At 38.9% G+C, this 27,768-nt stretch overlaps 1 protein-coding gene across 7 annotated transcripts in view; it reads right to left on the bottom strand.

Moving 5' to 3' along the window:
* RAVER2 (ribonucleoprotein, PTB binding 2) overlaps positions 1–27,768 on the bottom strand; it is a 149,711-nt gene that overhangs the window by 16,690 nt on the left and 105,253 nt on the right. The window contains exon 12 of one of the 7 annotated variants that reach the window (XR_016037198.1): positions 12,408–12,678. The exons of the other annotated variants lie outside the window; for them this stretch is intronic. The gene's annotated coding sequence lies outside the window, so the exon portion shown is untranslated. The remainder of the gene's footprint in view (positions 1–12,407; positions 12,679–27,768) is intronic. 7 annotated transcript variants of the gene reach the window in all.

Below are 27,768 nucleotides of genomic sequence, written 5' to 3'. Positions count from 1 at the left end.
ACAGATGGCCAACAGATACATAAAAAGTACTCATTCTCACTAATTGTTATTCGCTTACTAAGACGTGTCCAACTCTTTACAGCTCCATAGACTGCAGCATACCAGGCTTCCCTGTCCTTCACCCTCTCCTGGAGTTCACTCAAACTCATGTACATTGAGTCTGTGATGCTATTTAACCATCTCAATTCTCTGTCACCTGCTTCTCCTCCTTGCCCTCTTATCAATGGGGAGATGCAAATCGAAACCACGTTACACAGGTTAGAAGTCTATTATAAAAAAAAAAAAAGATGAGATAACAAATGCAGGCAAATATGTGGAGAAAAGGTAATTCCTGTACACTGTTTGTTGGAATGTAAACTTGTACAGGCATTATAGAAAAGTGTGGAAATTAAAAATTGAACTACCATTTGATCCAGCAATCCAACTTCTGAACATATTCTGATTTCCTTTGGTAACAAAATAATTAACTTGAAGCAGTATTTGTACTCTCACATTCACAAAATTATTATTCAAATAGACATGGTATGGAGAAAACCTAAGTGGATGAAGAAAATAAAGAAAATGTGGCATGTGTGTAGTGATTTGCATTTCCCTATGTATATATATACATACACTGAAGTAGGAAATGGCAACCGACTCCAGTATTCTTGCCTGGAAAAACCCATGGTCAGAGGAACCTGGTAGGCTATAGTCCGTGGGGTCGCAAAGACTTGGACACGACCTGGTGACTGAGCACATACACATACACACAGTGGAACATTATTCAGCCTTAAAGAAAGAAATCCTGTCATTCATTAACAACACACATGAACCCAGAAGGCGTTATGCTAAATGAAATATTTTTAAAGAGGTAAGAAAATGAAAGTCAATCTCATGGAAACAGAGTAAAAAAGTGGTTGCCAGTGGCTAGAGAGTGGGGGAAATAGGACAGGTTAGAAAAACAGCATAAACTTTCGGTTATAAGATGAATAAAGTCTGAAAAGCTCATTTGTAATATGGTGACTACAGTTGATAACACTGAATTGTACAACTGAAACTTGCTAAGATGGAAAACTTGTATGTTTTCATAAGTAAAGTGAGGTAATGAAGGCATTAATTTAGTCAATGAGGAGAGAGACCTTTTTAACAATGTACATGTGTATCAGGTTATCATTCTGCTGCATACTTTCAATAACTTACCATTTTGTCAATTATACTTCAATAAACTTGGATAAAATATTGAAATTTATTTAACAAGAGACAAGGTAGCTCCCTAGTGGTCCAGTGGTTAAGAATCCTCCTGCCAATTCAGGGGACACATATTCACTCCTGTCCAATAACATTCCACATGCCTTCAGTTCAGTTCAGTTGCTCAGTCGTGTCCAACTCTTTGCAACCCCATTGCCTGCAGCACGCCTGGCTTCCCTGTCCATCACCAACTCCCGGAGCTTACTCAAACTCATGTCCATCAAGTCAGTGATGCCATCCAACCATCCCATACTCTGTCGTCCCCTTCTCCTCCCACCTTCAATCTTTCCAAGCATCAGGATCTTTCCCAATCAGTCAGTTCTTTGCATCAGGTGGCCAAAGTACTGGAGTTTCAGCTTCAGCATCAGTCCCTCCAATGACCATTCAGGACTGATTTCCTTTAGGATTGACTGGTTTGATCTCCTTGCAATCCAAGAGACTCTCAAGAGTCTTCTCCAACATCACAGTTCAAAAGCATCAATTCTTCAGCACTCAGCTTTCTTTATAGTCCAATTCTCACATCCACACATGACTACTGGAAAAACCATAGGTTTGACTAGACGGACCTTTGTTGGCAAAGTGGTGTCTCTGCTTTTTAATATGCTGTCTAGGTTCGTCATAGCTTTTCTTTCAAGGAGTAAGCATCTTTTAATTTCAGGGCTGCAGTCACCATCTGCAGTGATTTTGGAGCCCCCCAAAATAAAGTTTGTCACTGTTTCCATTGTTTCCCCATCTCTTTGCCATGAAGTGATGGGACCAGATGCCATAATCTTAGTTTTCTGAATGTTGAGCTTTAAGCCAACTTTTTCACTCTCGTCTTTCACTTTCAACAAAAGACTCTTTAGTTCTTCTTTGCTTTCTCCCATAAGGGTGGTGTCATTTGTGTATCTAAGGTTATTGATATTTCTCCCAGCAATCTTGATTCCAGCTTGTGCTTCATCCAACCCAGCATTTCCTCATGATGTACTCTGCATTTAAGTTAAATAAGCAGGGTGACATTATACAGACCTGCCATACTCCTTTCCCGATTTGGAACCAGTCTGTTGTTCCATGTCCAGTTCTAACTGCTGCTTCTTGACCTGCATACAGATTTCTCAGGAGGCAAATCAGGTTGTCTGGTATTTCCATCTCTTGAAGAATTTTCCACAGTTTGTTGTGATCCACACAGTCAAAGGCTTTGGCATCGTCAATAAAGCAGATGTTTTTCTGAAACTCTCTTGCTTTTTTGATGATCCAGAGGATGTTGGCAATGTGATCTCTGGTTCCTCTGCCTTTCCTAAATCCAGCTTGAACATCTGGAAATTCACAATTCACATACTAGGCACAGCTAAGCCCATGGGCCACAATTACTGAAGCCTGAGCTCTAGAGCCCATGCTCTCCAACAAGAGAAGCCATCACCGCAACGAGCAGCCCACACACCACAAGGGGTGAGCAACCTCCCCTCACCAAAACTGCATGCATCAATGAGTCTGTGCTGCAACGAAGACCCAGTGCAACCAATAAATAAATAAAAATTTAAAAAGATGACGGAAGACTGGAAATCAGAAATCCATCTACCGTGGTACTTTATTTTGATGTAGTCTACTGTTGTGACAGTCCAGTAAAATCCTTCTTCACATAAACATTTAAAGGAATGTTTCACAAAGTGAAACAGATTAGCAAAGAATTTGGTTTTAACTCCTGTGTCAAAATTTTTCCAGGTGATAAAGTATATATTTGAAGTTTGCTGGGAAATAATGAGAAAGGGAATATGTGGGAGTAAAGAGGAGTGGAGCCTGGCTGTGAGGTGATAAATCATTAAAACTGTCAATGGGTACAAGAAACTCCACCAATCCCCTTCAAAATGGTGACACAGGTGCATCCTGAACTAATCTCCACCCACTGACACACCGAATCTACAGCTGCATATGGAACAATTTCCTCTGAAAGAAACCAAAAAACGAGATAAGTTACTCCTACACATTGAGCAAATGAGCAAAAAGAAAGAAAGACCACACCACAATGGGTAAGAGAGGCTGAGAGACTATCTCACCATAAACCCCACCCTCAGAGCAGCAACGCATAACTGGGAGGAAATTCACAACCCTGAGCATCTCCCTAAGAAGTGAAAGGTTTGAACCCCAAGCTGGTACTTCAATTTAAAAAAAAATTTTATTGAAGTATAGTTGACTTACAGTGTTGTGTTAATTTCTGGTGTACAGCAAAGTGATTCAGTTATTATCATGTGTATGCATATGTGTGTGTGTATACTGTATTTCATATTCTTTTCCATATGGTTCATTATAAGATATTGAATATAGTTCCCTGTACTAGGCAGTATGACCTTGTTTATCCATTTTATATATTAATATAATAGTTTATATTTACTAATCCCAAACTCCCAATCATCCCTCCCCCACCCTACCCCATTCCCCCACCTGGCAACCACAAGTCTTTCCTCTACGTCTATGAGTCTGTTTCTGTTTCACAGATTGATTCATTTGTGTTGTATTTTAAATTCCACATATAAGGGATATCATATGATATTTGTCTAACTTACTTCATTTAGTATGATAATATCTTGGTTCACTCATGCTGATGAAATGGCACTATTTCATTCTTTACTTTATGGCTGAGTAGTATTCCACTGCGGAGAAGGGAATGGCAAGCCACTCCAGTACTCTTGCTTGGAAAATCCCATAGATGGAGGAGCCTGGTGGGCTGCAGTCCATGGGGTCACTAAGGGTTGGACACAACTGAGCAACTTCACTTTCACTTTTCACTTTCACACATTGGAGAAGGAAATGGCAACCCACTCCAGTGTTCTTTGCCTGGAGAATCCCAGGGATGGGGGAGCCTGGTGGGCTTCCATCTATGGGGTCACACAGAGTCGGACACAACTGAAGTGACTTAGCACCAGCAGCAGCAGCAGCAGTATTCCACTGTGTGTATATACACCTCTTCTTTATTTATTCATCTGTTGATGGACATTTAGGTTGCTTCCATGGCTGGACTATTGTAAATAGTTCTGCTTTAAACACTGGTTGGCACTTCAACTCTTAAGTTCTGTGTCTGAGAGATGCCCCCAAAATATCTAGTGTGGAAATTCAGAGGATGAGATGGTTAGATTAGATATCATCTAACTGACTCAATGAACATGAATTTGAGCAAACTCCGGGAGACAGTGAAGGACTGGGGAGCCTGGCGTGCTGCAGCTCATGGGGCCGCAAAGAGTCGGACGTGACTTCGTGACTGAGCAACAACTACCTGAAGTTCTGGCTTCTAATCAGCCTGAATCTAGGTGCTAAGATCTGTCCCCGCGGGGACACTGACAGGTCTTGGCACATACTCAACTCCTTGGAGGCACTAAGAACAAAGGAGGCTGCTTGGACAATCATAAGTTCAAGACACAACCAAGAGCTAGGGCAGGACTGCTCCTTCAGGTCTTGGAAAGGCGTATATTTTACCTAATGCATGGAAACCAACACAGAGAATCAAGGAAAATGAAGAAATAGGGATATGTTCCAAATGAAAGAACAAGATGAAGCCTCAGAAAAAGACCTTAATGAAACTGACATAAGCGATTTACTCTAAAGACTGCAAAATAATGATTGTAAAGATGCTCACTAAACTCAGGAGAACAATGGATCAACAAAGTGAGAATTTCAACAGAGGCAGAAAATATAAGTACCAAAGAGAAACTACAGACCTGAAAAATACAGTAATGAAACTGAAAAATACAATAGAGGGGCTCAACATCTGATTACATGAAGCAGAAGAAAAGATCAGTGAACTCAAATCGAGCAATGGAACTTATCCAATCAGAGCAACAAAAAGAAAAAATAATTTTTAAAAAGTGAAGATAGCTTAAAGGGACTTACAGGATACCAACAAGGTTATCAAAAGGAGAAGAGAGAGAAAGAGGCGGAAAATTTATCTGGAAAAATGTGGTTGAAAATTTCCTTAACCTGGGGAAAGAAACAGATATCCAGATCCAGGAATTCCAGAGAGTTACAAATAAGATAAACCCAAAGAGACTCATACCAAGATATATGATAATTAAAACATCAAATGTTAAAAACAAGAAGAGGATCTTTAAAACAGCAAGAATAAAACACTTGTTCCATACAAGGGAAGCCCCATAAGACTATAAGCAAATTTTTCAGCAGAAACTTTTCAGACCAGAAAGAGTGTCACGTTATATTCAAAGTGCCGAACGAAAAAGAACAACCTGCCAACCAAGAATACTCTACCTGGCACAGCTGTCCTTCGGAATTGAAGGAGAGATGAAGAATTTTCAAGACAGCAAAAACTTTAGGACTTTATTACCATGAAACCAGCCTTACAAGAAATGTTAAAGGTACTTCTTTAAGCTGAAACGAAATGGTACCATTTAGTTAATAGGAAAGCATATGAAAGTACAAATCTCACGGGTAATGGTAAGTATATGGTAAAATTCAGAATAATCTAATGTTGTAAAGACACTGAAGTAATCACTTACAAAGCTGGCATGAACATTAAAAAAGGAACTTTGTAAAAATACCGACAATAATTTGTAATGGACACATAAGATGTAAATTGTGACATCAAAAACAAAACATGAGTGACATCAGCATCATGCTGGAGTGAGACATTCCCTTTGTCTTTCCTCTTCAATCTATAACCAGTAAACCATCCACAACCCAACAAAGCCACATCTGCCCAATACACCAAGATGCTGGAGAATTCCACACACCTGTACATTTAAAGGTGGGTGGTGTGTGTACATGCTCAGTTGTGCCCAAATTTTTGTGACCCCATGGACTGCACTCGGCCAGGCTCCTCTGTCTGTGGGATTCTCTAGGCAAGAATACTGAAGTGGGTTGCCATTTCCTACTCCATGGGATCTTTCCGACCCAGGGATCCAACCTGTGTCTCCTGTGTCTCCTGCACTGGCAGGTGGGTTCTTTACCACTGAGCCACCTGGGAAGCCCAAAGGTGGGTGGACTGGAACACAAACAGGAAGTGAAACCAGAAGAACATCAGAGGCAGTACCTGCCATCCTGCCTCCCAGCCATAGGAGGTGAACTTCCAGGCCCAGAAAACCTGGCAGCAGCAGGGGAGGCAGCATAAGTGACTCCAGTTTCCTGGCCACAGTGGTGTTCACAGTGACAGGTAACCTGGCAGCAGTGGCAGTGAGGGCTATGTTCTGTCCCTTCAACCACAGAGGCACCCATGACTCCAGCCCCGAGTCCCCCTACCTCACTCCCATCCACAGTGGTGCACCCCAGAAACCCAATAACCCCAACATGGTAGAGGCACTTGTGACCCCACCTCTCCACTTACCTCCCCTGTAGTAGCAGAGCCTACAGTTCAGATCTGGGACATGGCAGAGTATCTACCATCCCAGTCCTCAGGAGGTGACACCAGCAGCAGCAGGGCACCAAGACCCTAGAGGCACAAGCAGTGACAAGGAAGGCAGTGGGCAGGTGACACCTCGGACAGAAGGGTAAAGTGCTGACTCTCACAGTTAACCAGAAGCACCTCAGGTAAGAAAACAAAACTCTTGTCCTATAGTGACACCTACTGGAAAACAAAAGAGAGCACTTTAATTTCTAAATTGTTGAATCATTAGAATCAAGCCCCCCTCAAAAAAAGGTTTTACCTAAGGAAGAAAGATGTCCATTACTTCAGATGCTCCAGCAGAGGAACAACTCATCAAGCATCATGAAAACCCACAATAATGTTGTATTCAAAAAAGAAAATGACAATTCTCTACAAACTAAAGTCATAGAATACTGTGATCTAACTGATAAAAGAATTCAAAATAGCTGTCACGAAGAAATTCAAGACAATTCAGTGAGCTCAGGAATAAAATTAAGAAAGAGAAGGAATATTTTACTAAATAGCCTGATACTCTACAAAAGAGCCAAACAAATTCTGGAGCTGAAGAATTCAATAAATGAGATGAGAAATGGAATTTGGAAAGCACTGGAAATAGAGCAGACTTTATGGAAGAGAGAATCAGCAAGCTAGAAGATAGAAATCTAAAAATGATACAGATAGAAGTAAGAAGAGAACTAAGATCTTAAGAAAACTGGGGAAATCTATGAGAACTATCCAACTCTTTCAGGAAGGGTCACATTAGGATAATGTGTATCCCAGGAGAGAAGGAAAAGGCAGCAGAGAGTTTAAAGAAATAATAGTTGAGAACTTCCCAAACCAGGAGAAGGAACTGGGTATACAAATCCATGTAGCTAAGAGAATATCTAATTGCCTCAATGTAAAAAAAGACTTTTCCTAAGACACATTATCTTAAAACTGTCAAAAGTCAATGACAAATAATTTTAAAGGCAGCCAGGGAAACAAGGATGGTAACCCACAAAGGAACCCCCATTAGATTATCAGTAGATTTCCTGGCAGAAACTCTAGAGGCCAGGAGAAGAGTGGACATTCTCAAAATACTGAAAGAAAAATCGTCAGCTGAGAATACTCTATCCAGCAAAGTCATCAGATTTGAAGGAGAAGGAAAGGATTTCCCAGACACACAAAAGGTGAGGGAATTAATCAAAAATGGACCTGCCTTTAAGAAGTGTTGAAAGGAACTCTTCTACCAGAAAAAAAGGCAAAGGTACATAAAACCTTGAGTAAGGTGATAAACAGTATCAGAAAATGGCCACTCTATATCAGAATAAGTTTTAAAATATTTTATTGTAGCATAAAGGTTAAAGGGGGGAAGCAGTAAAAAATAACCACTTCAATCTGTTAAACTCAAAACATAAAGAGGGATAATTTCAGACAACAAAAACATAAAAGAGGAAGCAAACAAGGATGAAACCGATTTAGGCAAGCGAAGATAAGATGCTATCAGCAGAAAATCAGACTGTTTTTCCTATGAGACGATTTATACAAGCATTGCAGTAACCACAAAACAAATCTAGAGCAGAGACAAGCAACACAACAAAAGATGAAAGTGAGAAAAACACAGAAAACCGCTAAACCAAAATAGTGGACAGAAACACAAGGAAAAAGAAAGATTCGAGATATATAGCCATATATATATATATGTATATATACACACACACACACATATATATACACACACACACACACACTTTTTTAAAAAGCAATACTAAGTACTCATTTATCACTAATCAACCTAAATATAAATGAATTAATCAATCAAAAGACACAGAGTGGCTACATGGATTGAAAAACAAGACTCAACTCTATGCTGACTCTAGAAAACTCTGAATAGACTAATGAGTAAAGAGATTGAAACAGTAATCAGAAGTGTGTGTGTGTGTGTCAGTCGCTTGGTCATGTCTGATTCTTTGTGACCCCACGGGCTGCAGTCTGCCAGGCTCCTCTGTCCATGGAATTCTCTAGGCCAGAATCCTGGAGTGGGTAGCCATTCCCTTCTCCTGGGGATCTTCCCAACCCAGGGATCGAACCCAGGTCTCCTGCATTGCAGGCAGATGCTTTACTGTCTGAGCCACCAGGCAAGCCCGAGGGAAAAAAAAAAAAAAGTCCAGAATATATTCTGCCAAACATGCAAAGAAGATTTAATACCTATCCTTCTCAAATTCTTCCAAAACACTAAAGAGGAAGAAGTGCTTCCTAACTTATTTTACAAGGTTAATATTACCCTGTTATCAAAACCAGACAACAACACAAAGAAAGAAAATTAAAGGCCATTATCTGTGAAGAACATAGATTCAAAAATCATCTCAATGGATGAAAAAAGCATCTGATAACAGTTAACACCTATTTATGATTAAAAAACTCTCAATAAATGTGTACAGAAATATATACCTCAGAATAATACTGGCCATATAGGAAAAAAATACAGCTAATCTATCCCTCAGGAATAAAACAAGGATGGCCACCCTAACCACTTTTATTTCAAAATACTATTGGAACACCTAGCCAAAGCATTTAGGCAAAGAAAAATAAAGATATCCAAATTAGAAAGAAAGAAGTAAAAATGCAAAAAAATTATCTGCAGATGATATGATTTTATATGTAGAAAACATGAAAGACCACATGCACACAAAAATCTATTCGAAACAATAAATGAATCCAGTAAAGCTGCAGAATACAAAGTCAACATTCAGAAATCTGCTGTGCTTCTATATGCTAACAATGAGCTCACAGAAAGGAAAATTAAAGAAACAATCTCATTTATAATCACAACAAAATGAATAAGGTACAATTGAGGTGAAAGATCTCTACAGTGAAAACTACAAGATGTTGTTGAAACTGAAGAAGACACAAAAAATGGAAAGATATTCCACGCTTGTGGATTGGAAGATTAATGTTAAAATGCCCATGCCATGAAGCAATCTACAGATTCAATGCAATACCTATTAAAATTCCAAGGATACTTTTCAGAGAAATAGAAGAAAAAATTCTAAAATTTACATGGAACAGATTCTGTAAAGATCTGTTCAGAATCTTTACAGATTCTGTAAGAAGATTCTGTACAGCCAAAGCAATCCTGAGAAATAAGAGCAAAGCAGGAGGTATCACACACCCTCATTTCAAACTGCATTACAAAGCTATAGTAATTAAAAAAAACACAACACATACATAGATCAATGCAACAGAAACCACAGAAATAAACCTACACAAATATGGACAATTAATTTATAACAAAGGAAAAAGAATATACAATGGAGAAAAGAGTCTCTTCAATAAATGGTTAGAAAACGACAGCCACATGCAAACAAAAATGAAACTAGGCTTCTATCTTAGACCTTACACAAAAATCAACTCAGATTAAAGACTTGAATATAAGACCTGACACCATAAAACTCCTAGAAGGAAACATAGGTAGTATTTTCTTTGACATATTACTATGCTCTTAGCACTATCTTTCTGGATGTCTCTCTTCAGAAAAGGGAAATAAAAGCCAAAATAAATAAATGGGGCTAAATCAGACTAAAAATCTCTGTTCAGCAATGGAAACCATAAACAAAATGAAAAGACAGCCTACTGAATGGGAGAAGAGAAGATACTTGCAAATGATATATCTGACAAGAGGTTACTATCCAAAATATATAAGAACTCATACAACTCAATATTAAAAAACAACCAACCAGATTTAAAAATGGGCGGAGGAGCCAAATAGACAGTTTTCAAAGAAGACATAGAAATGTCCATTAGGCACATTAAAAGATATCCAACACCACTAATTACTAGGGTGGTTCTCATCAAAACCACAATGAGAGATCACTTCAGTTTTGTTAGAATGGTTATTATAAAAATGGCAAGAAATAACAAGTGATGGCAAGGATGTGGATAAAATGGAACCCTCATACACTGCCGGAAAAGACCCGATGCTGGGAAAGTGTGAGGACAAGAGAGAAGGGTGACAGAGGATGAGACTGCTGGATGGCATCACTGACTCAATGGACATGAGTTTGAGCAAACTCCGAGAGGTAATGAAGGACAGGGAAGCCTGGCGTGTCTGCAGTCCATGGGGGTCACAGAGTCAGACATGACAGTGACGGAACAACACCACACTCTGCTGGTGGGAATACAAACTGGTGTAGCCACCATGAGGACTTCCCCGGTGGCTCAGTGGTAAAGAATCCATCTGCCTGCCAATGCAGGATACGCAAGTTCGATCCCTAGGTTGGGAAAATCCCCTGGAGAAGAAAATGGCAACCCATTCCAGTATTCTTGTCTGGGAAATTCCATAGACAGAGGAACCAAGTAGGGTCTATGGGGTCACGAGAGAGTTGGACATGACTTAGCAACTAAGCAACAAGTGACTATGGATAACACTATGAAGATTCCTCAAAAAAATTAAAAAATAGAACTGCCCTTTGATCCAGAGATACCACTTCTGGGTATTTATCCAAACGTGGGGTGGGGGAACCTGACTTGAAAAGTTTGTGTTCACTGCAGCATCATTTACAATAACCAAGGCAAAGAAGTAACCTAAGTGTTCACTGATGGATGAATGATAAAGAAAATGTGGGATATACACACACAGGAATATTACTGTCACGGAAAAGAAAATCCTGCCATTCATGACAATGTATGGGCCTCGAGGGCATTATGTTAAGTGAAATAAGTCAGAGAAAGACAAATATTGTAAGCCCCCACTTATATGTGAAATTGAAAAAACAAACAACAAAAGAGACTGACCCTAACTCATGGACACAGAGCACAGATTAGTCGTTGCCAGAGGTGGAGATTAAACAATGGGGGACAGTGGTCAAAAGATACACACTGCCAGTTACAAAATAAACAAGACCTGGGAATATAATGTACAGCAAGGTGACTATAACTAATAATACTTTATTGTCTATTTGAAAGTTGCAAACAGTCAATACTTTGGCCACCTCATGAGACGAGTTGACTCACTGGAAAAGACTCTGATGCTAGGAGGAATTGGGGGTGGGAGGAGACGGGGACGACAGAGAATGAGATGGCTGGATGGCATCACCGACTCGATGGACATGAGTTTGAGTGAACTTCGGGAGTTGGTGATGGACAGGGAGGCCTGGCGTGCTGTGATTCATGGGGTCACAAAGAGTCAGACACGACTGAGTGACAGAACTGAACTGAACTGAAGAGTTAATTACTTTTAAAAACTCTCATCACAAGAGAAAAAAAAAATAACTGTGCAGTGATGGATGTTAACTAGATTTACTGTGGAAATTATTTCACAAAATAGACAAAAGTCAAATCAGTATGTTGTCACATGAAACTGCTGTTATACATCAACCGCACCTCAACAAAAAAATCTATTCCACCTCAATAAGGGCTGCCAGCAACAAAACTGCATGTTTCCCTACTTAGCTGGAGTCCCTGCCTCTGAGTCCTCTCTCTCCACTATCACGCCTCTTCATCATTCTCTTCAGCTGTCTTCTCTATTTCCATCCCTTTGTTGGTCTAGTGATCTTTCTGCATTTTGGACCATAGCCACTAACGTTGTCACACCCTTAGCTTCAGTATAATAAACTTTTTTTTTCTCATTAGTCTTCTTCCTCTAATAAATGATCAGTCCCTCTAGTTTAATTTTGAAAAGCTCAGTTCAGTTCAGTTCAGTCGCTCAGTCGTGTCCGACTCTCTGCGACCCCATGAATCACAGCACGCCAGGCCTCCCTGTCCATCACCAACTCCCGGAGTACACTTGAAAAGCTAGCTGTTGTATAACTCAACTAACTCATTTTTCAAAGATAAGAGGGAGAGAAACAACAGATACCTCGTTCTGAAGTCTGGAAATGTCCCACTCTCAGTTCCCTTCCCTGATTCTTCCTGCAGTGTAGAAATCCAGGTATCATGTCTGAGTATGAAGCATAACAGCAACCTGAGTGTTCCTCTCTTTCTACACCATCTTCATTCTCAAAAGCCAGTTAGGAAATTTATTAGATGCTTTCATTCAAAGGATTTCCTAATCGTGCTATACCAGTCACAGAAAGAACCTGCTGGGATGCATGAGTTCAGCAAAAAACTTCACCAGGACACATGGGAAACTGTAAGTAAGAAGAGGAAATGAAAATGAATGTTAGGGCAGCCCGTATGATAACGGAAGAAAGATAATCCTTCTAAACACTCTATCACAGATATCTATCTTCTGATGCAAGAACCGATGAATTAAATAGGAAATGATGATAGTTAAGATTTTTGTTGATTAAGATTTTTGAAACAAAGTTCAGTGTTCTGGGATAAATATATTGGTATCAAAGAAACATCAAAAAGGAGAAAATAAAACCAAGCAAGCATCTGCTTTTCTATTTCATATTTGCAGGATATAAACATCTATTTCTTCAAAGACTAAATGTTGAGAGCATTGGGCTCTCTTATGGGGTTACCGAGATGAATGAAACCTCCAAGAGCTCATATCCTAGGAGGGGAAGTAAGAAAAGCACAAAACAAGAACTTCCCTGGTGGTCCAGTGTCTAAGACTCCATACTCCCAACACAGGGGGCCTAGATTCAGGCCCTGGTTAGGGAACTAGACCTGACATGTAGCAACTAAAGAGTTTGAAAGCCACAACTAAAGATTCCACATGCAACAACAAAAATCAAAGATCCCATCCATATCCTGCAACTAAGACCCAGCACAGCCAAATAAATAAATAAAAATAATATAATAATATGTGTGTGCGTGTGTGTGTGTGTATACACATAAAAGGAAAAGCACAGAACAGAATTCTGAAAGGACAATGCCACCATACAAAAGAGAAACAGAGGTGAAGTGCTAAAGCTTTTTCAGAGAAGGGAAAATGGGAGTGGAGGTGTTGAGCAATATGGGAAAAGGTTTCAGGATGAGATGGCATTTGAGTTAAGATTTGGAGGTGAGGTCAGATATGAGGAAGAGACACAGGATGGCCACTTTAGGAGAAAGAAAATATCTGACAAAGCAGATGGCACGAATTCACACATCAGTGATAGGACACCAGTGGCTGGTCCATGGAAGAGAGTAGTGGCTAATGAGGTTGGAAAGGCAAGCTGGCCTCAGTCATGGACAGGCTGAAACACTAGGCTAATACAGGATTAATCATAAACACAGAATGACATGCTTGATCTTAGAATTTGTAGGTTAGTAAGCAGCTTCATAAAAAAAAAAAAAAAATGTGGCAATGAAGGAGACAGGCCTAAGAAGGTCTCTCCAGGAAGCCACTGAACTTGTCCATGCTTCTAGATATATGCATGTGGGCAAACACAGATCACATGTGATTCAAATTTTCAGTTAGCATTTACAAAGGAATTTACAGATGAGAAAGAACAAAGTGGCATACTTTGAAAATCTGAAGAAAACAACTTCAACATGCATCTATGCTTTGAAGAGAATAAAGACGGACATTGAGAGAAGCCCTATAACTAGTTCTGCAAGTCTAGTATTCAGGCAGAAATCGGATCAACAAAACAGCCAAACCATAGTGCATTTGGAAAGGTATGAATTGATAACATGTAACTTGATGATGTCCTACACTGTATCACTGACCTGTGCAGTTAACAGGAAGAAATTATTATCTCCATTGAAGAGATAAGAAAATAAAAGCTCCGAATACCTATGTGACTTGACTAAAATCACAAGACTTCCCAAGTGCCTCAGATGGTAAAGAATTTGCCTGCAAGGCAGTTGACCCAGGTTCGATCCCTGGGTCAGGAAGATCCCATGGAGAAGGGAACTGCTACCCACTCCAGTATCCTTACCTGGAGAATTCCATGGACAGAGAATCCACAGGGTCACAAAAACTTGAACATAACTGTGTGACAATACTCACTACTCATACTATGCAATATCAGGGCTATGAATCCAACTCAATTTTTCTCACTTTACTATTCTATTATTCTAATCTGCCTTATTTTTAAAAATCCAAAGTTTGCACACATTTACTATGAAACCCATTCTGTAAATATGCAGTTATTATTTTTGGATTAAAAAAGAAATCTCATTTTCTTCCTCTTATTAAAGCAAATCTTTTAATCTTTATGTAAATATAGACTAACTTGTTTTATTTCCATGTGACAGCCAAAGTTTGATACTTACAATGTATATTAAGCTCAATTTTTAAGCTCATTTCAATCACTGAATTAAAGGCTTATTTTAAAAGTACTTGAAAGAATTTGAGAAACTGGAATCTTGAATATTCCTCAGGAAGATTCCTTTGGGATATGTTAATGCTGACTGTGATTTTGATTAGGGTCATCTACTACAGTCCGAATTAAAGATACTTCTTTACCATTAATGCTCTCCTAAAATAAATGTAACTACTTTGCACATAATTTCCTAAATACAAAAATCAAACTGGTTTTCAGAAAATTCTGCCTCTATATAGGACTCCTCAGTGTCATTTTCTCCTTTAACCCACTTTATCTTTTCCAGGTCTTGACTCTTGAATGGAGTTAGATGGGATGGAAAACCTGAAATGACCAATTGCACTAGTTCACCTAAGGTCTGAGTCAAACCCATAATAACCTTTCTTATAGTTTCCAGTCCAGCTTTTAGACTTCATAACTAAAGAACTAATTAATTTGATTACCTTCTCTGCATTTAATGTAGTTCACTTCTAAAGTTTTATTTAAACAATGTAATTATTTTCCTAGTTGTTAAACAATGTTTTAAAACCAACAGGCTTCATTCTGGGACACTGGAGTTGTTGACTCGCTCAGTCATGTCCGACTCTTCATGATCTCATGGACTGCAGCACGCCAGGCACCCCTCTCCAACATCAACTTCCGGAGCTTGCTCAAACTCATGTCCATTGAGTTGGTGAAGCCATCCAACCATCTCATCCTGTCATTCCCTACTGCTCTTGCCTTCAATCTCTCCCCGCATCAGGGTCCTTTCCAGTAAGTCAGTTCTTCCCATCAGGTGGTCAAAGTATTGGAGCTTCAGCTCCAGCTTCAGTTGTTCCAAAGAACAGTCAGGACTGAGTTCCTTTAGTACTGTCTGGTTTGATCTCCTTGCTGTCCAAGGGACTCTCAAGTCTTCTCCAACACCACAGTTCAAAAGTATCAATTCTTCAGCACTCAGCTTTCTTTATGGTCCAACTCTCACATCCATATATGACTACTGGAAAAACCATAGCTCTGACTGCACAGACCTCTGTCAGTAAAGTAAATTTCTCTGCTTTTTAATATGCTGTCTAGGTCAGTCATACCTTTTCTTCCAAGGAGCAAGCATCTTTTAATTTCATGGCTGCGGTCACCATCTGCAGTAATTTTGGAGCCCAAGAAAATAAAGTCTGTCACTGTTTCCCCATCTATTTGCCATGAAGTGATGGTACCAGATGCCATGATCTTAGTTTTTTGAGTTTTAAGCCAACTTTTTCACTCTCCTCTTTCACTTTCATCAAGAGGTTCTTTAGTTCCTCTTCACTTTCTGCCATAAGGGTGGTTATTATCTGTGTATCTGAAGTTATTGATATTTCTCCCTGCCATCTTGATTCCAATTTGTGCTTCATTCACTCCGGCATTTCGCATGATGTATTTTGCATATAAATTAAATAAGCAGGGTGACGATATACAGCCTTGTCATACTCCCTTCCCAATTTAGAACCAGACCTTGATCCATGTCTAGTTCTAACTGTTGCTTCTTGATCTGCATACAGTTTCTCATGAGACAGGTCAGGTGGTCTGGTATTCCACTCTCTTAAAATTTTCCACAAGTTTGTTGTGAACCACACAGTCAAGGTTTTAGTGTAGTCAATGAAGCAGAAGTAGATGTTTTCCTGGAATTCCCTTGCTTTTTTAATGATCCAACAGATGTTGGCAATTTGACCTCTGGTTCCTTTGCCTTTTGTAAATCCAGCTTGAATATCTGGAAGTTGACGGTTCACATATTGCTGAAGCCTGGCTTGAAGAATTTTGAGCATGACTTTACTAGCGTGTGAGATGAGTGCAATTGTGTGGCAGTTTGAGCATTCTTTGGCATTGCCTTTCTTTGGGATTGGAATGAAAACTGACCTTTCCCAGTCCTGTGGCCACTGCTGAGTTTTCCAAATTTGCTGGCATATTGAGTACAGCACTTTCACAGCATCATCTTTCAGGATTTGAAATAGCTCAACTGAAATTCCATCACCTCCACTAGCTTTGTTCGTAGTGATGCTTCCTAAGGCCCACTTGACTTCACATTCCAGGATGTCTGGCTCTAGGTGAGTGATCACACCATTGTGATTATCAGGGTCATGAAGCTCTTTTTTGTGCAGTTCTCCTGTGTATTCTTGCCACCTCTTCTTAATATCTTCTGCTTCTGTTAGGTCCACACCATTGTGATTATCAGGGTCATGAAGCTCTTTTTTGTGCAGTTCTCCTGTGTATTCTTGCCACCTCTTCTTAATATCTTCTGCTTCTGTTAGGTCCATACCATTTCTGTCCTTTATCGAGCCCATCTTTGCATGAAATGTTCCCTTGGTATCTCTAATTTCCTTGAAGAGATCTCTAGTCTTTCCCATTCTATTGTTTTTCTCTATTTCTTTGCACTGATCACTTAGGAAGGCTTTCTTATCTCTCCTTGCTATTCTTTGGAACTCTGCTTTCAGATGGACGTATCTTTCCTTTCCACCTTTGCTATTTGCTTCTCTTCTTTTCCCAGCTATTTGTAAGGCCTCCTCAGACAACCATTTTGACTTTTTGCATTTCTTCTTCTTGGGGATGGTTTTGATCACTGCCTCCTGTACAATGTTACAAACCTTCATCCATAGTTCTTAAGGCAATCTATTAGCTCTAATCTCTTGAATCTATTTGTCACTTTCACTTTATAATCATAAGGGATTTGATTCAGGTCATACCTGAATGGCCTAGTGGTTTTCCCTGCTTTCTTCAATTTAAGTTGCAATAAGGAGTTCATGATCTGAGCCACAGTCAGCTCCTGATCTTGTTTTTTGCTGACTGTACAGGGCTTATCCATCTTTGACTGCAAAGAATATAATCAATCTGATTTCGGTATTGACCATCTGGTGATGTCCATGTGTAGAGTCATCTCTTGTGTTGTTGGAAGAGGGTGTTTGCTATGACCAGTGCATTCTCTTGGCAAAACTCGTTAGCCTTTGCCCTGCTTCGTTCCATACTCCAAGGCCAAACTTGCCTATTACTCTAGGTATCTCTTGACTTCCTACTTTTACATTACAGTCCCCTAATGATGAAAGGATATCTTTTTTGGTGTGAGTTCTAGAAGGTCTTGTAGGTCTTCATAGAACCGTTCAACTTCAGTTTCTTCGCCATTAGTGGCTAGGGCATATGATACTATGATACTATGTTTACTATGATACTGAATGGCTTGCCTTGGGAATGAACAGAGATCATCCTGTCGTTTTTGAGAGTGCATCCAAGTACTGCATTTCAGACTCTTACTGACGATGAGGACTTGTCCATTTCTTCTAAGGGATTCTTGCCCACAGTAGTAGATATAATGGTTGTCTGAATTAAATTCACCTACATTTAATGAAGCAAAATTTGATCACCACCTAATCAGTTTCAGTATATCAAACTGTACAAGTTATATATTTTAGATATAAGTATATTTAAGAAGCATTTTTTAAAAATCAAAGGACATTAAAATCCCTTGAAAATTTACACTAACATCTAGAATAGCAATTCAAACCTCTCTTTAGATTTATTAATACTGTATACTCTTCTTTTGTGGACTTTTTCAAACACTTAAAAGACTGTTTTGTTTTATCAAAAAAGATTGTAAAGTGATAGTAATTTTACATTTCAACAACTTGCTTTCCTTAATTCTAATTTTTAGCAAAAATCATTTTTAAATGTACTTTCCAAGTTACTATATAGGGCTAATATAATCAGTGGATCAGTAATTTCTGTTTAAAGTAGGTTGAGGTTTTAAAAAATACTTCATATTGTTAGTGTTTGTCACACAATTCTGACCTATCACATTGCACAAAGCAAGTTTTGTCGAGTCTCTGCATTATCTGCCCATTAGGGGGCAGCATTAGGCTCCACATGAAAGAACAAAACATCACCAGGCCTTTTTGCTCGGTTTTTTGTTTTTGTTTCCTCTTCCCTCATCACACCATCTCATCATACATTCTGTAATGAATCCCCTACAACAGGCGGTCAGATTCCTGGCAGGAAAGATCCCTGTAACCAAGGGCAACAGGAGAGTACAGAATGCAAGTAAATGGTGCCATCCCAATGCAGGGCACACCAGCATGGCAAGTGTCAAATGAGAACCTAAAACCACAACTTAGAAAGACATGAAATAGTTATTTTTTATGTTATTAGAACTAATGACTATGTCAAACAAAAACTGCTTAAGAGAAATGTTACCTATATTATTAATAAGAATGTCTTATTTTTTACAGATTATAATTAGATATTAGATTGAGGTGTTTAAAAAATATTTACTAAACCAGCTCAAAGGCTTCTCCTTCACAGTGGTTCCTCTCAACTGTCTGGCACAGATGCACCTATTTATCTCCACCTCAGAACCTGACTTTCCAAACTCCACTGGTACTTTCAAACTAACAGGAATATATACCTGACTGTAATGCTTGGCAAACGACTCCAGTACTCTTGCCTGGAAAATCCCATGGAAGGAGGAGCCTGGAAGGCTGCAGTCCATGGGGTCGCTGAGGGTTGGACACGACTGAGCGACTTAACTTTCAATTTTCACTTTCCACTTTCATGCATCGGAGAAGGAAATAGCAACCCATTCCAGTGTTCTTGCCTGGAGAATCCCAGGGACGGGGGAGCCCGGTAGGCTGCCGTCTATGGGGTCACACAGAGTCGGACACGACTGAAGCGACTTAGCAGCAGCAGCATAATGCTATGATCACTGTGCAAGTGTATGCAAAACAAATTTTTAAACTACTTCTATTTCTGATTTTCTCAACAACAGTTCAAACAGTTAAGAAATGTGATTGTTGAGAAAACGGATAACTGTAGCTCTGTGGTAATTCTCATTAATTACTATGATCAACTACAGAATTGGGAGGAGTGACCCATTTTAAACTGGTTTCTAATTAACTAGATCTTGAATAATTGATTTAATTCATTTATCATCAGATAATTTTAAGATCTCTAAAATAATAAATGGAAATTCTTTCCTCTATTTAGCACAGTTAAGGCTTGAGTTTTAAAATTAGGGTCCAATATTTGTTGATTCAAGAGATTAGAACTGGTAGACAGAATGACTGAAGAACTATGGATGGAGGTTTGTGACATTCTAACAGAGGCAGTGACGAAAACCATTCCAAAGAAAAAGAAATGCAAGAAGGCAAAATGGTGGTCTGAGGAGGCATTCAAAATGGCGGAGAAAAGAAATGAAGCAAAAGGCAAGGGAGAAAGGGAAAGATATACTCAACTGAATGCAGAGTTCCAGAAAATAACACAGAGAGATAAGAAAGTCTTAAGTGAACAATGCAAAGAAATAGAGGAAAACAACAGAATGGGATCTAACAGAAGCAGAAGATATTAAGAAGAAGTGGCCAGAACACACATAACAGCTATGCAGAAAAGGTTTTAAATAACCCAGATAACCACGATGGTATGGTCACTCACCTAGAGGCAGACAATCTGGATAGTAACGTTAAGAGGACCTCAGGAAGCGTTATTACGAACAAAGTTAGTGGAGGTGATGGAATTCCAGCTGAGCTATTTCAAATCCTAAAAGATGATGTTGTTAAAGTGCTGCATTCAACATGCTAGTAAATATGGAAAACTCAGCAGTGGCCATGGGACTGGAAAAGGTCAGTTTGCATTCCAATCCCAAAGAAAGGGAATGTCAAAGAATGTTCAAACCATGGTACAACTGTGCTCATTTCACATGCTAGCAAGGTAATGCTCAAAATCCTTCAAGCTAGGCTGCAGCAGTAAGTGAACCAAGAACTACCAGATGTTCAAGTTGGATTTAGATAAGGCAGTGGAACCAGAGATCAAATTGCCAACATCAACTGGATCATAGAAAAAGCAAGGGGATTCCAGAAAAACATCTATTTCTGCTTCATTGACTACACTAAAGCCTCTGACTATGTGATCACAACAAACTGTGGAAAATTCTTCAAGAGATGGGAATACCAGACCACCTTACCTGTCTCCTGAGAAACCTGTATGTGGGTCAAGAAGCAACAGTAAGAACTGGACGTGGAACAATGAACAGGTTCCAAATTGAATAAGAAGTACAACAAGGCTGTATGTTGTCACCCTGCTTATTTAACTTCTATGCAGAGTACATCTTGTGAAACACAGGCCTGGATGAATCACAAGCTTGAATCAAGATTGCCAGAAGTAATGTCAACAACTTCACATATGCAGATGATACTATTCTAATGGGCAGAAAGCAAAGAGGAACTAAAGAGCCTCTTGACGAGGGTAAAAGGGGAGAGTGAAAAAACTGGCTTAAAACTCAACATTCAAAAGCCTAAGATCATGACATCTGCTTCCATCACTTCAAGGCAAATAGATGGGGAAAAAGTGGAAGCACTGACAGATTTTATATTCTTGGGCTCCAGATTCACTGCAGCCATGAAATTAAAGGACACTTGCTCCTTGGAAAGAAAGCTACAACACACTTAGACAGCATATTAAAAAGCAGAGACATCACTTTGGCAACAAAGGTCTGCATAGTCAGAGCTATGGTTTCTCCAGTAGTTATGTATGGATGTGAGAGTTAGACCACATAGAAGGCTGAGCACCAAAGAACTGAAGCTTTTGAACTGTGATGTTGGAGAACTCTTGAGAGTCCCATGGACAGCAAGGAGATCAAACCAGTCAATACTAAAAGAACACGACTTAGTCACTGAACAACAACAACAGTTTGTTGATAGTCACAAGGTTGTGTAACCATCAGTTCAGTTTAGTTGCTCAGTCGTGTCCGACTCTTTGTGACCCCATGGACTGCAGCACGCCAGGCTTCCCTGTCCATCCCAACTCTCAGAGCTTACTCAAACTCATGTCCACTGAGTCAGTGATGCCATTCAACCATCTCATCCTCTGTCATCCCCTTCTCCTCCTGCCTTCAATCTTTCCCAGCATCAGGGTCTTTTCCAATGAATCAATTCTTTCCATCAGGTGGCCAAAGTATTGGAACTTCAGCTTCAGCATCAGTCCTTCCAGAGAATATTCAGGACTGATTTCCTTTAGGATTGACTGGTTGGATCTCCATGCAGTCCAAGGGACTCTCAAGAGTCTTCTCCAACACCACAGTTCAAAAGCATCAATTCTTCAATGCTCAGCTTTCTTTATAGTCCAACTCTCACATCCATATAAGACTACTAGAAAAACCATACCTTTGACTAGACAGACCTTTGTTGGGAAAGTAATGTCTCTGCTTTTTAATATGCTGTCTAGGTTGGTCATAGCTTCTTCCAGGGAGCAAGAGTTTTTTAATTTCATGGCTGCAGTCACCATCTGCAGTGATTTTCATGCAGTCACCAGATTTTGTTGCAACCATCACCACAATCCAATTCCAGAGTATTTCTGTCACTCTACAAAGACACCCCACAACTTCCACTTCTCCTGGCCCCTAATAATCAGTATCTGTTTACCTGCTCTAATTATTTCCCTATTCTGGACATTTCGTATAGATGGCAACATATGTGACCTTCTGTATCTGGCTTATTTCATGTAGTATAATGCTTTCAAGGCTTATCCATGTTGTGACAAGGATCAGTGCTCCATTCCTTTCATGGGTGAATAATCCATTGTAAGGACATACCAGCTATACAATCCTGTTAGTTTCAAAGTACAAGTGGAATACTCCATTGTACAGATATACTACTCTGTGCTTATTCACTCACCAGTTGATGGACATTGAGTTATTTCTCATTTGAGGTATTATAAATAATGGTGGAATGAAAATTCATGTACATACAAGTTTATATATAGACACAAATTTCAATTATATATACCCTAGATCATATGGCAACTCTGTGTTTAACATTTTGAGGAACTGCCAAACTGTTTTTCAATGCAGCTGCACCATTTTACAGTCCCATCAGTCCAGCAATGTATGCGAGAACTAATTTCTCTCCATATTCAACACTTGTTGGGCATCCCTGATAGCTCAGTTGGAAAAGAATCCGCCTGCAATGCAAGAGATCCTGGTCAATTCCTAGGTCAGGAAGATCCACTGGAGAATGGATAGGCTACCTACTCCAGTATTCTTGGGCTTCCCTTAGGCTTAGCTGGTAAAGAATCCGCCTGCAATGAATGAGACCTGGGTTTGATCCCTTGGTTGAGAAAATCCTCTGGGAAAGGGAAAGGTTAACCAGTCCAGTATTCTGGCCTGGAGAATTCCATGGACTGTATAGTCCATGGGGTCACAAAGAGTCAGACATGACTGAGTGACTTTCACTTCAACATTTCTTATAGTTCACTTTTATTCATTCTTTCCATGCTTCAAACTGGATAATCTCAATTGACCTGTCTTCCAAACTTTTTGGTTATTTCTTCCGCCTACTCAAATCTGCTCTTCTGCCCTAGTGAATTTTTCAATTATTATACTCTTCAAATTCAGAATTCCTGTTTTGTCCTTTATAATAAGTTCTGTTGCCATATTTATCTTTTTTTATCTGATGCGACACTGTTCTCATACTTCTTTTTAGTTCTTTAGACATGGTTTTCTTCCATTTTTTCACATATTTACATTAAGTGATTTAAATCTTTTTTCTAGTAAGTCTAACCTTTGGGCTTCCTTAGAGACAGTTTCCATTAGTTGCTTTTTCTCCTGTTTATGAGCCACACCTTATTCCTTAGCTTGTTTCATGATTTTTCTACTGAAAAAGGATATAATGTGGCAATTCTGGAAATCAGTTTACACTAGTCTTCAAAATTTGTTATTGCTGTTACTTAACCAACTTTTCTGAAATAATTATGTAAACTGTGTATCCTTTGTTGAGTAGTAAAAGAAGACTACTCCATTAACTAATGATTTACTTAACACCTACAACCAGTGAGTCTCCTGGAGTCTGTGGTGTGTTTGTTTTGGGCCATGCTTTCAACACTCAGACAAGCAGCTGACAACTCTGCCTTAGCCTTCACCTTCTACAAGTGAGAACTTAGGGCCTTCTTGAGTTCAAGTACCTGAACAATCCTGCGCGTGTGCATGGCCTTGTAAGATTCCCAGGAGTATGTCAGGGCTTTCCAAAGGCCCTGTGGATATCTAATACCCCAATTTTGTTCCTTTAATGCTTTTTGGTTACCCTATTTCTTGCCTCAAATATTATCTAGCACCTCAGGTAACCAAAGTTAAAAAAAAATTTCCCCTGAATGCTTTCAACAAACTCCCCTGAGGAAAAGCTTTTTACATGGGCAAACTTGAGTCAAATCAATGAAAACAATCTTGCAAGTGGGTCGGTCCCTCCAGGGAACCCGCAGATGGGTCAAACAGTAGTTCTCTGGAAATGAAGCTTTGTGGTTTCAACCCTTTCGTGCCCATTCTGATGGCTCCCAGCTTCCTAGTTTTTATTATGATTATGGGCTGTTGGAAAGAGACAGGAAAACAGGAATTGGATTGGCTGAGAGACCACAAAAAATATTGGTAAGACTATTCTTGCCAATATTTAAATATATTTCTTGAATAAATACTCCCCCAGTTGCTTCGTGCCTTTAGTTAACATCCAGAGTTCTATAAAAGTTTATTCTGATTATTTCTGCCAGTATTATTGATGTTTTTATGGACGAGACACTGTTTGGAGGTTCTTATCAAGGGGCTTTGGTTGATATTATCTATGGCTGAGATTTTCCATGGAGGCCTATGATACATTGCAAATTAATTTCAGGGTATGAGGCAAAAGTCAAGAGTCATGTTTTCCAATACTGATAGTCAGCAGTACTAACAATATTTTTATTTTTTACCTATTGGATTATTCTAAAATTTTTGTCCAAAATCAATTTACCATTTAAGTATGGGTCTATCTTATTCTACTGATCCATTTGTCCCTATTATGCCAACATCATACTGTCTTGATTAAAATGACTTTATAATAAATCTTGGAATCATGCAGAAGTCCTCAAATTTTATTTAAGATTGTTTTTAGTAGAATAATTCCTTTGCATTTTGATAGAAATTTTTAAAATCAGTTTTTCAATTTCTATCTTAGAAAAAGGCTGCTGGGAAATTTTTTGGGATTATCAGAAAACTAAGATCATGGCATCTGGTCCCATCACTTCATGGGAAATAGATGGAAAAACAGTGGAAACAGTGTCACACTTTATTTTTTTGGGCTCCAAAATCACCGCGGATGCTGATTGCAGCCATGAAATTAAAAGACGCTTACTCTTTGGAAGGAAAGTTATGACCAACCTAGATAGCATATTAAAAAGCAGAGACATTACTTTGCCAACCAAGGTCCATCTAGTCAAGGCTATGCTTTTTCCAGTGGTCATGTATGGATGTGAGAGTTGGACTGTGAAGAAAGCTGATCACCAAAGAATTGATGCTTTCGAGCTGTGGTGCTGGAGAAGATTCTTGAGAGTCCCTTATACTGCAAGGAGATCCAACCAGTCCATTCTGAAGGAGATCAGTCCTAGGTGTTCATTGGAAGGACTGATGCTAAAGCTGAAACTCCAATACTTTGGCCACCTCATGCGACGAGTTGACTCACTGGAAAAGACTCTGATGCTGGGAAAGATTGGGGGCGGGAGGAGAAGGGGATGACAGAGAATGAGATGGCTGGATGGCATCACCGACTCGATGGACATGAGTTTGAGTGAACTCTGGGAGTTGGTGATGGACAGGGAGGCCTGGTGTGCTGTAATTCATGGCGTCAAAAAGTGTCGGACATGACTGAGCGACTGAACTGAACTGAACTGATACTGAATCTACAGATTAGTTTGGGAGGAAGAACTGATATCATACCAATCAATATTAAGTCTTTCAATTCATGAATGTGGTATAGCACTCCATTCATAGGCATCTTCTTTAATTTCTCTCAGCACTGTTCTCTAGTTATCGTTGCAGAGACATTACAAATCTTCTATTAATTTATTATTATGTATTTCATGTTTGGTGCTATTATAAATGGAAATTTTTTTTAAAACTTTAGTTTCCAACTGTTGCTGCTAGTACACAGAAATACAGTTCATTTTTGCATATTGCCCTTTTACCTTGTGACTTTGAAAAATTTACTTATTATATTTACTGGTTGCTTTTTAGCTTCTTATGAATTTTTCATGCAAATAGTCATGTCATATACAAAGAAAGACATTTTTACTTTTCTGTTCCTATTTCATATATATTTTTAATTGCTTCATTGACTAAAACCTCCAAGTTTATATTGTTGAAAAGAAGTGGTAAAAGTGTACAGTCTTGGGTTTCTCTGGTGGCTCAAAGGTAAAGAATCCATCTGCCAATGCAGGAGACATGGGTTCAATCCCTGATCTGAGAAGATCCCACATGCTGTGGTGCAACTAAGCCCATGTGCCACAACTATTAAGCTTGTGCTCTACAGTCAGGGAGCCAGAACTACGAGTCCATGTGCTGCAACTACTGAAGTCCACATGGCCTAGAGCCTCCTGGGCTCCGTGATGAGAAGCCACCTCAATGAGAAGCCTGTGTGCTGCAACTAGAGAAAAGCCCACACAGCCAAAAGTAAAAATAAATAAAATTATGAAAAAGTATACAGTCTTGCCTTTTCTCTTTACTTTAATTGGAGTGTGTAGTCAATTTTTACTTAACTATTATTATCATTCATTCAAGGTTTACCACTTAGCTATTTGTTTTCTATTCATCCTTTTTTTTCTTTCCTGACATTTTTTTGGGCTTAATCAAATGTTCTTAGAATTCCATTATAATTCAACTATTGACATTTTAGCTATACTTTTTGAATTTTTAAATGTTTGCTCTATGGATTACAACATACATTCATTAACTTACCACACTCCACTGAAGAATTAATATTTTTCTACTTCAGGTAAAATATAATTACCCTGTAAACAATTTCATTCACCTCATATTGTCCTTTGTAGTACTGTTGTAAGCCCCACCATGCAATGTTACAATTTTTTTTAATTAACTTAAATAAAGATAAAATATATAGTCTTTTTTCTTTACCCATATATTTGGTGGTGGTTTAGTCACTAAGTCGTGTCTGACTCCTGCGACCCCACGGACTGCTAGGCCCCTCTGCCATGGTATTGTCTAGCTGAGAATACTGGGGTGGGTTACTATTTCCTTCTCCAGGGGCTCTTCCTGACCCAGGAATCAAACCCAGGTCTCTTGCATTGCAGGCAGATTCTTTACTGATTGAGCTACAAGAGATGTCCTACCCAAATATTTATCAGTTGTTTAATCAGAATTATAATCAATGAAGGGCAATCTAGTGGTTAGAGGACAAAGATGCTGCTAAACATCCTACAACATATGGTATAGCCCCACTGAAACAAAGAATTATCCAGCTCAGAATGTCAATAGGGCCAAAGCTGAGAAACTATCCTTAAAATGTATTATTTTTATCTAGTTGCTTTCAAGATAATTCCTTTATAGCTTTGGTTTTCAGTATATTAGTTAACTGCTATACCAACAAAATATTAATTTTTTGTTTTCAGTTATTCTGCTTTGCAGGGAGGTCTCTGCCTCTGTTAAATCTGTACTTTTTTAAAACCTGAATGTGAGAAATTTTTTAGCATTATTTTTTCAAATATTTTATGCCCAATTATCTTTCTTCTCTCCTTCTAGGATTCAATTACACTTATTTTAGATTGTCCCTTACACTTATTTATATTGTCCCTTAGGTCCCGGAGGATTATGTTTTCATCCTCTTTCTCTCTGTTCTTCAGACTGAATTATTTCTTTTGATTTGTCTTTATCTTAATTGAGCCTTTTTTTTTCTTCCTCCAAACTTCTGCTAAGCCTATACAGTGTATATTTTTTTGGTGTATACTGTACTTTTTAGTTCTATAGAGTTTCTATTGTTTAAGTTTATATTTCTTCCTGAAATTCTCCATCTGTTCATTTTTACCTATTCCCCTTTAAGTCCTGTCGTTTTTAATTTTGTAAAAACAAAATCTTATTAAACACCAGGATAAAGAATCAATGGAAAAAACAGCTCAAAAAGGATTAACTTGTACGTTGTTCAAGAGATAAATCTTGCAAAACATAAGGTTTTACATAGAGATTTTACATAGAGATTTTTCTGCAATTTCCCCCTTACT

The sequence above is a fragment of the Moschus berezovskii genome, chromosome 4, assembly GCF_049115385.1.
Source record: "Moschus berezovskii isolate FMDL1 chromosome 4, NW_MosBer_1.0, whole genome shotgun sequence".
Taxonomy (NCBI): Eukaryota; Metazoa; Chordata; class Mammalia; order Artiodactyla; family Moschidae; genus Moschus; species Moschus berezovskii.
Note: the sequence above shows the minus strand (reverse complement) of the source record. Positions and strands in the feature narration are given on the sequence as shown.